At 43.0% G+C, this 14,812-nt stretch overlaps 1 protein-coding gene across 4 annotated transcripts in view; it reads right to left on the bottom strand.

Annotated features, from left to right (window-relative positions):
* Positions 1-14,812, bottom strand: part of LOC126424758 (1-phosphatidylinositol 4,5-bisphosphate phosphodiesterase) — a 449,937-nt gene that overhangs the window by 306,139 nt on the left and 128,986 nt on the right. For all 4 annotated transcript variants that reach the window (XM_050087500.1, XM_050087498.1, XM_050087497.1 and 1 more), the window contains one exon: positions 11,937-12,023. The gene's annotated coding sequence lies outside the window, so the exon portion shown is untranslated. The remainder of the gene's footprint in view (positions 1-11,936; positions 12,024-14,812) is intronic.

Here is a 14,812-nt window from a genome sequence, read left to right as displayed (position 1 = left end):
GGAAGACATGATAATTGCAGAAATGTGGAAAAGTGTGGATAATACAACTCAAGAAAAACTACTGGGATTAATCAATGAGATTTGGAGAACGGAACGTATACCGGAAGAATGGAAAACTGCATTAATCCACCCCATCTTCAAGAAAGGGGATAAAACCGATGCAAATAACTACAGAGGGATATCTTTACTTCCGGTAACGTATAAAATTCTATCTAAGGCCCTTCAAAACAGATTGGAGAAACAACTTGATCAAGAAATTGGTGAATACCAAGCAGGCTTTAGGAAGGGAAGATCTTGTGTGGAGCAAATTTTAAACTTGAAGTTAATTATTAAATATAGACGATTAAGAGGAAAAGACATCTTTATCACGTTTGTTGACTTCAAGAAGGCGTACGACTCCGTTGACAGAACAACCTTGGTTAACATCCTTAGGGAGTTTGGAGCAGACAAGAAAACAGTCGCAATCGTCAAAGAAACACTTACGGATACCTACGCAAAAGTAAAGTTCCGTGGTGAGGTATCCAGACCATTCAAAATCAGAACAGGATTAAGACAAGGAGATGGGTTGTCACCTACCCTATTCAACTGTGTGTTAGAAAAAGTTATTAGAGAGTGGAGGAAGAAAACGACTGAAGAAGGAATACAAAAAATCAGATTAGGAAGAATAAAGGATGGATTAGAAGTAGATTGCCTCGCTTTTGCTGATGACTTAGCGATTCTGGCAGGAAGTTTGGAAGAAGCAGTCAAACAGATCAATATTCTGAATGAAACAGCAGAAAAAGCAGGACTGAAAATCTCCTTTGAAAAGACCGAGTACCTAACCAATGTAAAAGAGGCACCGAACAATATGATTACAAAGTATGGCCAGATAAAGAAGGTTTCTAATTTCAAATATTTAGGGGAAATCATCCAGCCCAATGCTTCAGATAAAGAAGGAAATAAAACAAGAACAAGAAAAATGGAAATGGCATTCCAGCTAACAAAGAATGTGTACAACAAGAAGTCAGTATCAATTAACGCAAAAATAAGGCACTACAACACTGTGATTAAGCCAGAGTGTCTGTATGCATCTGAATGTTTAGCAATGAACACTAACAAGGAAATGGAAGCTATAGCAAAAAAGGAGCGAAAAATCATTAGAAGAGTACTTGGGCCGAGGTTTGAGAATGGGACTTGGAAGCTTAGAAGTAATAGAGAAGTGTATGACAAAATTGAGAAAGTGGGAGATACTATGAGGAAGAGAAGAGTAAGCTTTTACGCCCATTTGAAAAGAATGAATGATGAAAGGCTGACAAAGAAAATATTCATGTTTTTTGACAAGAACCCCAGAACCCAAATAACCTGGTTCAAAGAAGTCAAAGCAGACTTAGAGGAGATGGGTATAGGAGAAGATGATATAACCAACAGAGACTTAATGAGAGACAAAATTCAACATTTTGAAGGATTTGAAGTGAAGAAGAGAAGAACTGGAGGAACAGTGTGGACAGAAGACCGAAGGGAGCAGCACAGAGAGAGGATGAAGACATATTGGCAGAAGAGAAAAGAGGAGGAGCGCAATAGGAGAAATGTACATTGAAAAATAGTTGTTTAACGCGGTCCCTAGACGGCCAAAATCGGAATTTAAAAAATTAACAATTAGAGCTCATACTTCCAGCCTTCATTTGAAACAATACGTATGGAGAGCACATGGATCATGATATACATAAATGCTTCATTTGTGTGGCCATATTGTCCGTTGTTGATTTACAATTCTTGGGGGTATTTTTGTTCTGTCGTTACAACTACTAAAATGCGTGATTTTTTTCACCAGACGCTTTCCACTTTATTGATGTAAAGCATCATCAGTGTTGGTGATTTTCGCTTGATTTCTCGCTTACATCGGGAAATGCCGTCTGCTAGCACATCGTTGTTTTTGTGTATTATACACTGATAATTTTGGTCTAATCTTTAGTTGTTCTGCAGCACCATCCATTTCTTATGTTTTTCACAGCACGCCTTTACGCACACCACTGTGTTTTTTAAGCACAGCGACAACACACAGAAGAATATAAGATGACGGTGTAATAGCAGATGGCACTTCCCGATATAAGCGAGTAATCAAGCGAAAATCACCACCACTGATGATGCTTTACATCAATAAAGAGAAAGGCAGGATCCAGTTTGCGCAAAATGAGATTTCACCGCAGTGTTAAAGGGTGCACCACACAAGATCGCTTTCAAACAAAGATACTGGAAATGAATTGAACGTTGATTCAAAACGCAAGAAAATGAATGTAAACAGAAACGGATGGTGGGAACATGTGGAGAGACTGCTTGAAAACAGACTTCCGAAATAAATGTTTGACTGCAAAACTAGAGGGTGAATAGAGATGGCGAGTAATCAGAAGAGATGGTTGTGCCTTCTTGACCGGAACAGCTGAAATTACCCGGTTCATGAGGGAAGGAGAAGAAAAAGGAGAAGAATAAAACCCAGACTGACTGCTCATACATGAAAGATGTTAGTAATATTAGTCTCCTGGCAGGCAGAGAATGCACAAGAACCAAGACGGATGGCACAAAGACAAAAGCATAAACGTTTAACTCCATTTTCAATGGTTTCTTTGCAACGTAAAAATCACAGGTGTTGCACCAATGCATTCTCGTCTCACTACAAAGATGAATCACCACGTCCGTAAAGCGAAACGGCCTGGTGAAAAAGAAATCACGCATTTTTGCAGTCGCAGCGGCAGAACAAAAACACCTTCAAGGATGGTATATATAGTTTGAAGAAACTGTGGAGGTAGGGTCCGATCAAAAAATGCCAAAAACAAAAATCAGTCTTGAACATTTCACTAGTAAGAGTTAACGATTAAGGATTAACTTTAACTGCTGACAAATCTCATGTAAAGTAACTCTTTAACGTTTGATAAAGTTAACATTTATAGTAACGGATTAACAATTAGCGAAGTTAACATTTTGATTAATGTTCCCAGCTAAGAATATAATACTGGGACCGGTAACCCACTTTCACTTCCTTGCCTGTGACACAGGGTGAAATTCCGATAGTGAAATTGAGGACACGAGCCTAAAATTTAACGCAATCTGTAGAAAATTAGATAATTCAGCAAAAAAAAAGGTTGCTGCAAAAGAGACACTTGTGAAGTTTTACAAAGTCATGCCAGTATCTACGAGGGTTGGAATTTAAATAGTGGCAACAATTTATTTACAACAGATACAAAAGAATTACTTGTTTGCCCCTGTTACTGTCCTTCAAAGTAGTCACCAGCGTTGTGTAGAACCCGTCGCCAGCGATGTGGAAGGAGTAGTATGCCGTCAGCAGAGCCTGTTCTGTTGATGGTGCGAATGGAGCTGTCTACTGCCTGTCGATTTTCTGGAGCAGTTCTGAAGCGAATGCCACGAAGTGGTTCCTTCATCTTCGGAATCAAATCAATGTCACAAGGACTTAAGTCCGGGGAGTATGGTACAGTACTTCCCAGTCCCATCGACCGAACAGAGCAGCCACAGCTTGCGCTGTATGCGCCCGCGCATTGTCGTGCAAAATGATGGGTGGGTTGCGCAGAAAGTACCGCCGCTTCTTTCGCAAAGCTGGTCGCAGGTGATGCTCCATAAACGAACAGTAATACTGTGCACTGACGGTCTGCCGTGGAGGAACGTAATGTGTTAGGATAACACCATCACAGTCGTACACGAAAATCACCATAAATAACTTCAGACCGCTCCATTAGCACCATCAACGTAACAGGCTCTGCTAACGGTGTACTACGCCTTCCACATCGCTGGCAACGGGTTCTACACAACGCTGGTGGTACTTTGAAGGACAGTAACAGGGGCAAACATGTAATCGGTTGTGAATAAATAGTTGCCACTATTTAAATTCGAACCTTCGCACTATCACCTATGGATCTGGAACCTGGCTTCCCACGCATAAGGTGAGCAGAATCCAGTTCGCGCAAAATGAGATTTCGTTGCAGCGTTAATGGGTGCACCACACAAGATCGCTTCAGACAAAGACATTGGAAATGAATTGAACGTTGATTCAAAGCGCAAGAAAATAAATGTAAACAGAAACAGATGGCGGGAACATGTGGATAGACTGCTTGGAAACAGACTTCCGAAATAAATGTTTGACTGCAAAGCTAGAAGGTGAACAGAGATGGCGAGAAATCAGAAGAGATGGTTGTGCCTTCTTGACTGGAACAGCTGAAATTACCTAATTCATCAGGGAAGAAAAAGAAAACCCTGACTGACTGCTCATGCATGAAAGATGTCAGTAGTATTAAAGTTAGTCGCCAGGCAGGCAGAGACGACAAGAACCAAGACGGATGGCACAAAGACAAAAGCATAAACGTTTAACTCCATTTTTCAATGTTTCTCGTAAAATTCGTAGGTGTTGCACCAATCCATTCTCGTCCTACTACATAGATGAATCAAGGATATAGTCGTGCCAGTGGCGGTGAGAAGCGAGTCAAATCGCAAAAGCTGGAAAAGGTTGTAAGACGCAATGGAATCCCTATCATGATAGATACAGACTCTGCACAGCGTGCGTAGCCCCCATATTAACCGTTATGTACCGTCGCTGCCTTGAACAAAACTGTAGTGCCGAATACTTGGAGTACGCACAGATCACGAACTCGTGTGCTACACCGTAGGGATGGCGGTTATCGCGGAAACAACCGGTCTTCGGTTATATAGTTCTTGTTTTTTTTTCTCAACGTCATTTAACCTGAGTGCTAAAACCGCTTAAAATAACCACTTTCTGAAATAACCTATTCTCAGTTTTTTATTCCTATTATTTCCTGTAATTAATGAATAAATCGAACAAAGATTGAAAAATTCTGATTCCCTCAGTTTCAACATAAATATAATCACAATATTAAATAGACTAATAAAAGAAAACGTCGTCCTGCGTTCAGCGTTTTCCTCGAAAGGTGAGAAGTAGTTGAATACTACAAAAAACCAGCAGTATTCTCCTACGGATTCAAATTTTTTGAAACGCTGCCCAAAAATCATGTTCTAATTGGCGATCAAGCCACTGTTCCGACTTTGACTATTCATAATGTTAAAGGGTGAAAACTGTTGGCTGAAACACACTATTTTTCTTGTTAATTTGTCTATTTTCAAGGCAGCAAGCAGACAAAGACCTGTTATATTGACACAGGCAACAGATCAGCTGATTTGTATTTTTATCGTAAACTATGAATCAATCGTGAAGTTCAAAATATCCACGGGTATGCTGCCGGTCCATAGTGTCCAACGGGCACAATATTTCGGCGAACATACATGTCGCCATCATCAGGTGAACTGACGGACTGAGCTCCTGTGAACGTGCCAGCACGGAGATCCGGTTCGCTCTGAGCAGCCAAGCGTACGGATCTCCGTGCCGTCACGTTCACAGGAGCTCAGTCCGTCAGTTCACCTGATGATGGCGAAATGTATGATCGCCGAAATATTGTGCCCGTTGGACACTATGGACCGGCAGCATACCCGTGGATATTTTGATTATCAAATACGCCGGGAGAAACTCAAGAATCAAATCGTCAAGTTGTTAGTTTTCTCCTTATATCACGTCACAAGTCTTGTTGTGGTTGCTCTCGTTTTAAAGCAAATGGAGAATTGTGCTTCAAAGCTTCCGCTCTCTGCAAAATAGTTCCAACTACGGATGGTGCCATCCTGTACTACAACTGATGTCCGACGACGACAGCTAGAATCTAACATATACGAAGTCTGTTCAAATATTTCTGGAACATTCCTAATTTAGTGCCAATGGTGTGTTGGAGTGAAATGCGGTAGGCACCCCTGCACATGCCTGTATTTAATGAGTTACAGCCGGAACTTTCTTTGTTGTATGTCTGCTCATGGGCGGTGTAAGAGGGGGGGGGGGGGCTATAGCCCGTGCCCCCCCCCCCCTCCCTCCATAGTAGTATCATATTACACTGGATAAAATGACCTCAGAAATCAGCGAATATATTACAACAGATTCAATCACTTTTTTTATGATTATGTAGCAATATATGTCGCAATGTACTTCAAACACATTTTAACAAAAGAATGAGAGAGGCAAATAACTTACTGTCTAAACCAATGAATATCATTTAACTTAAAATGGGCATCTTATTATTTACTAATACACATTTTTCACCCTGAACTCCAAAACAGTTACCAAAAACTACTTTAACTAAAACCAAATTTTACCAATTTGTCTGTGGAGGGCCCCAACTTTCCTTTTGTTAAGCGATATTTCATTCCCCCAAACCCCCTCCCCCCCCCCCCTCCTACCCCCATTACCACCCTTGACCGACTTCTAGAATCGCCCCTGTGTCTGATAGTTATTGTTCAGTGCAGTGTTGAGTAGAACGTTCTGTCACACAGTTTGCGAATTTCGTGATGGCCGAGTTCGCGGAGCCACGCGTCTACATTAAATTTTTGCGTGAAACTCGAGAAAACCTTTACAGAGACACACCAGGTCGGACGGAAATCAAAGGTGACCCTCGTTCAGGGCGCCCTTCGACGTCTACCGACGACGCTAGTGTCAGGAACGTCAACGAAATTCGTGCCCCAGGGACAAATTCTCAATCCATGGTACTACTGGGACGTGTTGCGACGCCTGCGAGAAAATGTGAGAAGGAAAGGGCTGAAATGTGGCGAGGCAATTTATGGTTCTCGTATCACGATAACGCACCCGCACATTCATCCCTTTTCGTGCGTGAATATTGCACAAAAAAGAAATCCCTGCACTGCCTCATTCGCCGTACCCTCCACACCTGCTGACTTTTCTTTTTATTTCCAAAGTTGAAAATCCCTTTGAAAGGACGAAAATTTCCAACGACAGATGAGATAAAAGAAAATCCACAGATGGCTCTAGCAACGGCCCTGAGCTTTTATAACGAGCTGAAATGACCACCATATTCTCCTCAAAGTACAGGATACTCATACTTGTTCGCATATCAGTCACCATGCTAGTGGAGACTTCTAATTAAATGTACTGCAGAATTTGTCGTACATATGGGTGGCCCCTCATCTGTGAACTACGCTAAAAACTGCAAAAATGGTTTTCGCATGTTTGCAGTTCCTAGTGACCCAGAACGAAGAAAAAGATGGGCCATAAATTTGCTGGAGATACAACTGGGACCCTGGACCTGGTGCTCAGTTGCGTATCGTAAGTGTATGTTAATAAATGTAGTTATAAACATGAATCCAACTGAATACAGTTGAGTTTTTTCCCCCAGCCGAAAACTACTAAAGCAGTTCGTCTCAAAATTCTTCGAGCCTACCGCATACCGTTATAGGCAAAATGGAGCGGCATATTATAAGCATACATACACAAACTGAATAATACTTAACCCTAGGACGCCTAGGGGGCGGTTCGTTGAACCCATAATTTTTTTATGTCCCCTGCTTTTGCCCAAGTAACTTTCATACTACATATTCCCTTTGAGTTATTGTTTTTTGGCTATTTTATGAAACGTTAGTGTCAATATATTTTATAGAAAATTCCTGCTTTGAAAGAAAAAATAAATAAACTTATTATGGGTCCAACAAACCCCCCCTTAGGCTTCCATGCTATAGAAAATTTCCCTTAGTAGGACTTCGTATTCCTCATCTCTACAACAATGCAAGTTGGTTGGTATTCTTGATATTCACAACAATCGGTTTACTTTCAGAGGAAGTGATTGTTGATGTCAGTCAGCTGTTATTTATCTTGTAAACTTGCAGTGAGTTAGTGCAGTTCCCAACACGTAGGCCTCCAGTAACTTTGGTGTCCTACACAGCAAAAACAAAACCAAGTAAAATCTTACTGATGTTGTCAAGAAGAAAGAAGTGCCAATGCAAGAGGGTTATCTAACCAAATTGTTCAATCAATGGAGACTATTCTACAAAAGAAAATCAAAGAAGTGACAACAGAAGCACGTCAGCCTCCTGCAGGGAAAGGTCGGTGCCATATTTGTGAAAGAAAAGCTAAAACAAAGAAGCAGAAGTACAACAATCTAAGTAAACCAAAACAGTATTGTGGACAGTGTCATAAGCGCGTGTGTAACACATATTCAGAAAAAGTTGTGAAGTGTGTCTCTTGCCTTGAAGTTGAGGGCTGAGAGTAGTCTATTGTATATGAACACATCTGTATTTTGTATTGTAATATGTCAATTTTTTATTCACTCAATCCAATATTTATTACAATTAACAACATTATTAAACCGATGCCTTACTTAAAATACATAAACCATTTTGAAAGTTGTAATTTTTCGTCAGTAAACTTATTTAATACCTGTGGGCTCGCCGAACCCCCCACCCTAGGCATCCAAGTTTGAAAAAAAAAAAAAAAAAAAAAAAAAAAAATGCTTAGTAGATTGGTCACTGTGACGTAATCTGCACAACTAACGTAGCTTCCAAACGCATTACACAGGCCTTAGTGCTTTTATTATACAGTAGGCGTCTCCATTTTGGCAGCACGTGTTTCAGAGCTGATATTACCTCCTTATTTATGCCTTGGTAGAAGACAGAGGTACGAAACTATTTTCCGATACTTCTCTAACACTTCTTCACTGAGTTGTACTAACTTCTCATGAAGTACACAAAATGAATACTGGGTAAATGATAGATGCAACATTTAATAAACATTTGTTTCACTGTAACATGGAACTATACTTTCTTCCCCTCTGTAGAACAAAACTGTCACATTTCTTAAGGTACCTATTTATGATTAAAAAATAAACACCACTTTTACAAGTACTTCTATACAGGCAAACACTAACAAATAGGCATATATTGTTACTCCATAACATCCATATCTGAAGACATGGGTACCGGGTTCGTAACTCTTTACATTTAATATTTACGAACTATCACTCAACTTCCAAATCTACATTTCTAAAGCTGTGTAAAATTTGTGTTGTATGAAAAGGGCATTCTAGATATCTCGATACACATTAACTACTGTTCGGTACCCTTCATACATGAAATATCACATATTTAATAGGAACTAAACGTAAAAGGGTGCGTGAATACGTTAACTACCCAAAAGGTAAACATTGCCGAATCGTTAGAGTTGGCAATTCATTGCGGACGTTTCAGTCTGTTATATACACTCCTGGAAATTGAAATAAGAACACCGTGAATTCATTGTCCCAGGAAGGGGAAACTTTATTGACACATTCCTGGGGTCAGATACATCACATGATCACACTGACAGAACCACAGGCACATAGACACAGGCAACAGAGCATGCACAATGTCGGCACTAGTACAGTGTATATCCACCTTTCGCAGCAATGCAGGCTGCTATTCTCCCATGGAGACGATCGTAGAGATTCTGGATGTAGTCCTGTGGAACGGCTTGCCATGCCATTTCCACCTGGCGCCTCAGTTGGACCAGCGTTCGTGCTGGACGTGCAGACCGCGTGAGACGACGCTTTATCCAGTCCCAAACATGCTCAATGGGGGACAGATCCGGAGATCTTGCTGGCCAGGGTAGTTGACTTACACCTTCTAGAGCACGTTGGGTGGCACGGGATACATGCGGACGTGCATTGTCCTGTTGGAACAGCAAGTTCCCTTGCCGGTCTAGGAATGGTAGAACGATGGGTTCGATGACGGTTTGGATGTACCGTGCACTATTCAGTGTCCCCTCGACGATCACCAGTGGTGTACGGCCAGTGTAGGAGATCGCTCCCCACACCATGATGCCGGGTGTTGGCCCTGTGTGCCTCGGTCGTATGCAGTCCTGATTGTGGCGCTCACCTGCACGGCGCCAAACACGCATACGACCATCATTGGCACCAAGGCAGAAGCGACTCTCATCGCTGAAGACGACACGTCTCCATTCGTCCCTCCATTCACGCCTGTCGCGACACCACTGGAGGCGGGCTGCACGATGTTGAGGCGTGAGCGGAAGACGGCCTAACGGTGTGCGGGACCGTAGCCCAGCTTCATGGAGACGGTTGCGAATGGTCCTCGCCGATACCCCAGGAGCAACAGTGTCCCTAATTTGCTGGGAAGTGGCGGTGCGGTCCCCTACGGCACTGCGTAGGATCCTACGGTCTTGGCGTGCATCCGTGCGTCGCTGCGGTCCGGTCCCAGGTCGACGGGCACGTGCACCTTCCGCCGACCACTGGCGACAACATCGATGTACTGTGGAGACCTCACGCCCCACGTGTTGAGCAATTCGGCGGTACTTTCACCCGGCCTCCCGCATGCCCACTATACGCCCTCGCTCAAAGTCCGTCAACTGCACATACGGTTCACGTCCACGCTGTCGCGGCATGCTACCAGTGTTAAAGACTGCGATGGAGCTCCGTATGCCACGGCAAACTGGCTGACACTGACGGCGGCGGTGCACAAATGCTGCGCAGCTAGCGCCATCTGACGGCCAACACCGCGGTTCCTGGTGTGTCCGCTGTGCCGTGCGTGTGATCATTGCTTGTACAGCCCTCTCGCAGTGTCCGGAGCAAGTATGGTGGGTCTGACACACCGGTGTCAATGTGTTCTTTTTTCCATTTCCAGGAGTGTAGGAGCTCTAGTGTGCAGAAGACATAACCTGCTTCCTTCTTCCACCTGTACGTCTGGATCGAGCACCACATCAGCATCGCAGCACTTCCTCATATTTACTTTTCTTAAACAGAGCAACGTCAAACAACGTCATAATGGATCACTTAGGCACTAGGGCGGCCAACGGCCTTGTCGCAGTGGTAACACCGGTTCCCGTCAGATCACCGAAGTTAAGGACTATCCGGCTGGACTAGCGCTTGGATGGGTGGCCATCCAGTCCGCCAAGCGGGGTGCACTCAGCCCTCGTGAGGCAAACTGAGGAGTTACGGAGGGTGCCCAGAAAGTGATGCCCCGCAGTTTTTTCTTCATCGAATTTTATAAGGATTACACACCCTATTTTTCCATGTAATCTCCACCCCGTTCTATGGCCTTCCTGCAGCGCGAAACAAGGGTGTGTATGGCCTGTCGGTACCAATTCTTGTCCTGGTAGCGGAGCCAGTGCTTCACTGAGCGAATTACCTCCTCATGGTCCGCAAAATGTCTTTCGTGAATGGCATCCTTTAACGGTCCAAACAAGTGGAAGTCCGTGGGGGCTAGGTCAGGAGTGTAAGGTGAGACAGCCGTGGATGGACTCCGCGACCGCTGCAAATCGTAGAGCTCCGCCGAACCGCCTTCTGGCCACCTTACCCCCAGTGTCCAGAGACTAACTGTACTCTCGACAGCAGATGCTCCACAGACTTTGCACAAGCGTTTCTGAATATTCCCCACACTTCCTTTCTCTGCAGTAAGAAATTCAATGACGGTACGTTGCTTGTAACGTACATCACCTACAGACGCCATTTTGAAACTGTCCTGCAAGTACGCTATCTGTCGGAATTGATGGAAACTTGGCGTGCTCACCCAGGAGATTTCAAATAATACATACGTAAGTAATGGTTCGCATTCGTAGCACGGTTCAATCCCGCGTCCGGCCATCCTGATTTAGGTTTTCCGTGATTTCCCTAAATCGCTCCAGGTAAATGTCGAGGTGGTTCCTTCGAAAGGGCACGGCCGACCTCCTTCGCTATCCATCCCTAAACCGACGAGACCGATGACCTTGCAATTTGGTCTCTTCCCCCAAAAAACAACCAACAACCGCATTCGTAGCATTGTTTCCGGCTGAGAAAAGAAATGCGGTGCGTTACTTTATGGGCAACCCTCGTACTTGATTGAGAATTAGCGGCTCCGGTCTCGTAAGCTGACATACGGTCGGGAGAGCGGTGTGCTGACCACATCCTCCTCCATATCCGCATCGAGTGACGCCTGTGGGCTGAGGATGACACGGCGGCCGGTCGGTACCATTGGGCCTTCTGGCCTGTTCGGGCGGAGTGTACTTTAGTTTCAGGCACTAGGTCGCCGTTCAGAGAGTTAGATGAAAGAGAAACCCTTATAACTACGGACGGCTCGCAACTTACGGCTGAAGTCCCTCTCTAGTGTGGCCGCGTCAAGTCCCAGCCTAGCTGACAAGCCAGCGCGCCATCGCCATGCTGCTCCCAGCCCTTCTGCAACAACAACAACAGCACAGACATTAGTGCCATAACACCATCAACCAAAATAATATCTGTGTGCAATACATCTCAAAAGGAAAATTATAATTACAAAAAATACTGCAACGGAGCCTTGCACAAGAACAATCTGTATTCAGAACACTACATACTACACGTTTCGCGATTCATCTGGCACACTTGTCAATCTTGTAGAAGGGACATAGTGGATTAAGTTTTACATAGAAATTCATGTACGGAAACGTCATCTAACGACGCTACAGAGCGTCAAAGACATAGGCGCCGACGCCTGTAAATGTATGTATATCCAGAGTGATTTCGTGATAAAGTTACAAACTTTCCTAAACGATGGTAATGGATAAATGATAGTGTCAATTTGAGGTGATGGTCCCTGTAACGGAAACGACCAAGTAGAAAGTTATAATCGGAAACCGTTCTGATACCTCTGACTGTGGAATACACGTAGTGGTACTGTTGTTTGCTAACACTAAACCTGCAGATGTCAAGCAATCAGAGTGGTGCCAAACGTTGTGTGTCGATAGAGTATCAACCAAAACACAGATTTAGTTCGTGTTGTTCTCTGTCATCCAGCAGAAGATGCGTAAAGGACGATTAAAAGTAACACCATAACTACAGAGAATAGGAAAAGCGTATCTGTTAGCTACCAAAATTAAGGTCTCTGGTAGGTGAGTGAGCAGTGCGTTGAATTGATGGTCCCGAGATCAAAACCCACTGGCGTTGGTTTTTTCTTTTCTTTTAGCAGTTCACACGTGAAGCTGTTATATGGGAAGACATTTTCTGACATGTGAAAGGGCGTTTCCGAGTTTGTAACAATGTTGTTCTGGCAGTCTGCTTTCGCTTCGTTAGTTGAAAGTAGCAAACTTGTAGCGTACATTTGTATACTTAACACCACGCCTAGCTATGCAAAAGTACGCTATAGGTTTGCTACTTTCAACTAACTAAGCGAAACGAGACAGCCCAAAGAATATTGCTACAAACTCCAAAAAACTCCTTACTTGAATGAGATATTCACTCTGCAGCGGAGTGTGCGCTGATATGAAACTTCCTGGAAGATTAAAACTGTGTGCCGGACCGAGACTCGAACTCGGGACCTTTGCCTTCCGCGGACAAGTGCTCTACCAACTGAGCAAAGGTCCCGAGTTCGAGTCTCGGTCCGGCATACAGTTTTAATCTTCCAGGGAGTCCTTTTACTTGCGAGGAAAATGTTCTCCCATATAACAGTTTCGCGCATAATAATAATAATAATAATAATAATCCCTGTGGAGGCCCGGGAAAAGAATAGGCCTCCGGTATGTTCTGCCAGTCGTAAAAGGCGACGAAAAGAACAAACCACTAATAGGGCTAACCCCCCTTTTAGTGTGATTAGTTGGTTCAGGACAGAACTAATGAAGCCTCGGACAAGCGCCGTCATGGTCGGGGACGACGCTTGAACCCTATGCCCGCCCACAATGGTAACGACACTGCTAGCCAACTGGAAAATGATTTAAATCCAAATAGAGGTGTTTTGCAGGATATGCTTCCTGCAACCACCCTAGAAGGAAAACAAAGACAGAGGATGAGATGGTCAGATGAAGTTAATCGACACCTCATGTTCTGTTATTACCAAGCAACAAACCTAGGAACCAACACAACTGGATACAGATCACAAGTATACACAACATTTATTACCAGATACCCGGAATTAAAATTTTTAACAGAACAACGACTAGCTGATCAGATCCGTGTAATAATAAAAAATAACAGGATATCCCAGTCAGAATTAGATAACATCAAACAACAAGTACAACAAATACTGGAACAAAATAATGTGCAATCAGAAGAAGAAGAAGAAAATACAGTAATGGACTCAAACATCCCAGAGCAAACAAACAAAGAACAACACGCACCAATCAAACAATCAGAGGAAAACGAAATCTTAAGGCAGCCACCAGAACAAGCACAAATAGAACACAAAGTGACACAGATATTAGATATAGAAGAAAAATTTCAGCTAACATATATAGAATACAAAGACACAAATACAGACATTAGACCATTCTTGCATAGACCACCAAATAACCCACAAGTCGAAACAACAATAAAAACTATCAACACAATCATACACAACAAAATAAATGAAAACACAACTATGGAAGAGTTACAAGTACTGGTATATATAGGAGCACTCACTACACTAAATATACACACTAGGCAGAGATCAGAACCAACCAACACACAGAAGAAACCCACAAAACCAGCATGGCAACACAGGCTACAGATCAAAATAGAAAAACTGAGAAAAGACATCGGACAGCTAACACAATTTATAAGAAATGAAATCTCGGAAAAAAAACGAAAAAGGTTAGGTAAAATCTCACAACAAGAAGCGACAGAGCAATTAGACGAAAAGAAGCAGAAATTACAAGCATTCGCCAAACGACTCAGAAGATACAAAAAAAGTGAATAGAAGGAAACAAAACCAAACATTCAACACAAACCAAAAGAAATTTTACCAGACAATAGATAACACACACATTGAAATAAACAATCCACCAAACATAACAGACATGGAACACTTCTGGAGCGACATATGGTCAAACCCGGTACAACATAACAGGCATGCACGGTGGATACAAGCAGAAACAGACACATACAAGATGATACCACAAATGCCTGAAGTGACAATTTTGCAACATGAAGTCACCCAAGCAATTAATTCTACTCACAATTGGAAAGCCCCTGGAAATGATAAAATAGCAAATTTCTGGTTAAAGAAGTTCACCTCA

This window comes from Schistocerca serialis, chromosome 10 (assembly GCF_023864345.2).
Source record: "Schistocerca serialis cubense isolate TAMUIC-IGC-003099 chromosome 10, iqSchSeri2.2, whole genome shotgun sequence".
NCBI lineage: Eukaryota > Metazoa > Arthropoda > Insecta > Orthoptera > Acrididae > Schistocerca > Schistocerca serialis.
The sequence above is the reverse complement of the archived record's forward strand: the minus strand, read 5'-3'. Positions and strand labels throughout refer to the sequence as shown.